At 38.5% G+C, this 3,230-nt stretch overlaps 1 pseudogene; it reads left to right on the top strand.

Moving 5' to 3' along the window:
- Positions 1–454: 454 nt before the first annotated feature.
- LOC103208465 lies at positions 455–2,785 on the top strand (annotated as a pseudogene).
- The last annotated feature ends 445 nt before the right edge of the window (positions 2,786–3,230 follow it).

The following is a 3,230-nucleotide window of genomic DNA, read 5'->3' as shown; positions in this document are numbered from 1 at the left end:
ACATACTCAAATTGTAGAAGGAAACTAAAGCGAATGAAAACTCTTTGAGTACAGACAGAGATAAAAGGGATAACTTATAGAGAAAAAGGGATAAAAATTATAGCAGAGATCTCATGGAAAAAATACACAGAAAACAATGGAGTCTCACCTATAAAATAATGAAAAAAAAAATACACATTCATAAATAAACATAAAAGTAGAATACTTTTTTTCAAAAAATTACAAAGAAATAAAGTTCTTATGAAAAACAAAATCTGCAGTAATTAATTATCTTGATATTTACTGTATGAGAAAAACAATAATAATAATTGTGCTTTGAGTAAAAATTTATAGCTTGGCACGCCAGCACTACCAGCCGGCCCCGGCTCCCCTCCCTGCCCCGAAGGGCGAAGGAACGGCAGGCTGCCCAGAGGAGGTGGGGAGAAGAGCCACGCCTGTCTTTGGGTGGGCGGAGATGCCAAACTTCTGCTCTGCCCCCAATTGCACGCGAAAGAGCAAATTCTTTAAATTCCCGCGGGGTCCTGCCAGATGCCAGAAGTGGGTAGAGAATTGTAGGAGAGCCAACTTAGAAGATAAAACACCTGATAAGCTTAATAAACATTATCGGTTATGTGCCACTTTGAGACGTCTACGATCTGTAGACATCTCTACATCTCTACATTTTGCAGAGGCATCAGACAACTAAAGAATGATTGGGTTATTTTATTTCTCAAAATCATTGAAGCAGATACCTGTGAAGTCACTGGGAGAGTCCTTATAGGATAGTTTTTGAGATAATGCTATACTATCAATATTTGATCTTACCAGTCATCTGAACAATCCACATAGTAGACACAGAAAAAGAATTAAAGGATTGAGTGAAGATGAAATCAGCACACTGAAACAGGAAAAAAAATGACAAAACTTCTGAACAGGAACAAAAACGTAAGAAACAAACAGCATCAATGCTCAGAAGCTCAATGCAGAAGCAGGTGAAAAACAGGATGAAGACATTTTACCTTTAATCCTTGAAGAGGAGGAAAACAAAGAATCTTTATTTGAAATTTTGAGACTTACGGGAAAGCAAAACATACCTCTGGATGGACATGAGGCTGATGAAATCCCAGACAGTCTCTTACTCCTGATAACTTTCAAGCTTTGCTGGAGTGCCAGATAAATTCTGGTGAAGAAATTCTGAGAAAGCGCTTTGAGACTACAGCAGTTGACATGCTGTTCTGTTCAAAAACACAGAACAAACAGATGCTGGAGATCTGTGAGAGCTGCATTAGGGAAGAAACTCTCAGGGAAGTGAAAGACTAACACTTCTTTCCCATTGTCACTGATGATGTGGTGGACATAGCAGGGGAAGAGCATCTGCCCGTATTGGTGAGGTTTGTCCATGAGTCTCATAACCTGAGAGAGGAATCTGTGGGCTTCCTAACTTATGAAGCTGACACAGAAATCTTGACAGTGAAATTTCACACTACAGTAACAGAAATGGAGACACTACATAGAGTAGTGTTGTGGCCAGGCTTACATTATGTCCAGTGGATTTTCTTCCAAGATGAAAGTTGTTGCTTCTAGACTTTTAGACAAATACCCTCAAGTCATCTACACATTCTGTTCTTCCTGTGCCTTAAATATGGTGTTGGCAACATCAGTACCTTTTATGGGAGTTTCTGTACATTGGGAACAATTGAGGAAGCTTTTCTTTTTTCCATCAATCAGCATAGCTGCTTTTAGAACTTGAAAATGTAATTTCTGTCCTTTTTCCAAGCAATGAAGAAAGGGGTAATGAACTGAAGGAAATCTGCCATTCTCAGTGGGCTGGCAGGCATGACACTTTTGAGATTTTAGTGGACCTCCTACAAGCACTTGTTTTCTGTTTAGATGGTATAAATAATGACACAAATATTAGATGGAATAGCTGTACACCTGGCCGAGCATTTGTACTCTGTAGTGCAGTAGCAGATTTTGATTTCATTGTTACCATTATTGTTCTTAAAAATGTTCTGTAATTTACAAGAGCCTTTGGGAAAAATCCCCAGGGTCAAACCTCTGGTGTCTTCTGTGCAGCCAGCAGCTTGACTGCAATGCTTCATTCACTAAATGAAGTGATAGAAAATATTGTGGTTTATCATGAATTTTGGTTTGAGTAGGCCACAAATTTGGCAACCAAACTTGATATTCAAATGAAACTTCCAAAAATTCTGCAGAGCTCAGCAAGGTAACTTGGATTCTCAACTAACCTCTGAGAGTTACTATAAAGAAACCCTAAGTGCCCCAAGAGTGGAGCATATTATTCAGGAATTTAAAGATATATTCTCAGAACAGCACCTCAAAGGTCTTAAGTGCTTATTTCTGGTACCCTCTGTCATGGGACAGCTCAAATTCAATACGTCAGAGGAACACCATGCTGACATGTATAGAAGTGGCTTACCCAATCCTGACACACTGCCAGCCGAGTTTCATTGTTGGAAAAGATATAGAGGTTCCATCCACCATCTATGAAGCCCTCCATCTGCCTGACATCAAGTACTTTCCTAATGTTTATTCATTACTGAAGGTCTTGTGTATACTTCCTGTGATGAAGGTTGAGAATGAACACTATGAAAATGGACAAAAGCATCTCAAAGCATACCTGAGGAACACTTTGAGAGACCAAAAGTCAAATAACTTGGCTTTACTTAACATAAATTTTGATATAAAACATGATCTGGATTTAATGGTGGACACATATATCAAACTCTATACAACTGAGTCAGAGCCTCCTACAGGTAATTCAGAAACTGTTGAAAACACTTAAAATATGTTTGTTTTTTTTTTTACATTTGGTATCTGAAAGAAAAACTGTAAGGTGTATATAGGCCATTTAATCACTGAATATCTTCACACATAGACCTCCGATTGAAAACATTAGCTATTGTTAATCTGTCTAACTGAATGGCCTCTCTTGGAACTCTCTTGCTTTGAAGATGTATTCATTCTTCCAGAAGGTAGCAGTGAAAGTACCATGTTTTGTTTCTATATGATCTCTGTTGTGGCACTTGCATTGTTTTGTTGTTGTTGTTGTTGTTTTGTGCCATCGAGTCGGTCCCGACTCATAATGACCCCTCCTTGGGTTTCCGAGGCAGTATCACTACGAAAGTAGATTGCCCAATGCATTGTTTTAGTTAAGACATTTTAGCTATGACATTATCACTGTGGATCCAATGATCAGGTACTGAGTTACAGTTCTTCTAAAAAATAGA

Source organism: Orycteropus afer, unplaced genomic scaffold (assembly GCF_000298275.1).
Source record: "Orycteropus afer afer isolate SDZICR_OR568_19922 unplaced genomic scaffold, OryAfe1.0 scaffold00439, whole genome shotgun sequence".
In the NCBI taxonomy this organism is placed as follows: domain Eukaryota; kingdom Metazoa; phylum Chordata; class Mammalia; order Tubulidentata; family Orycteropodidae; genus Orycteropus; species Orycteropus afer.
This window is presented reverse-complemented; position numbering and strand designations above follow the sequence as displayed.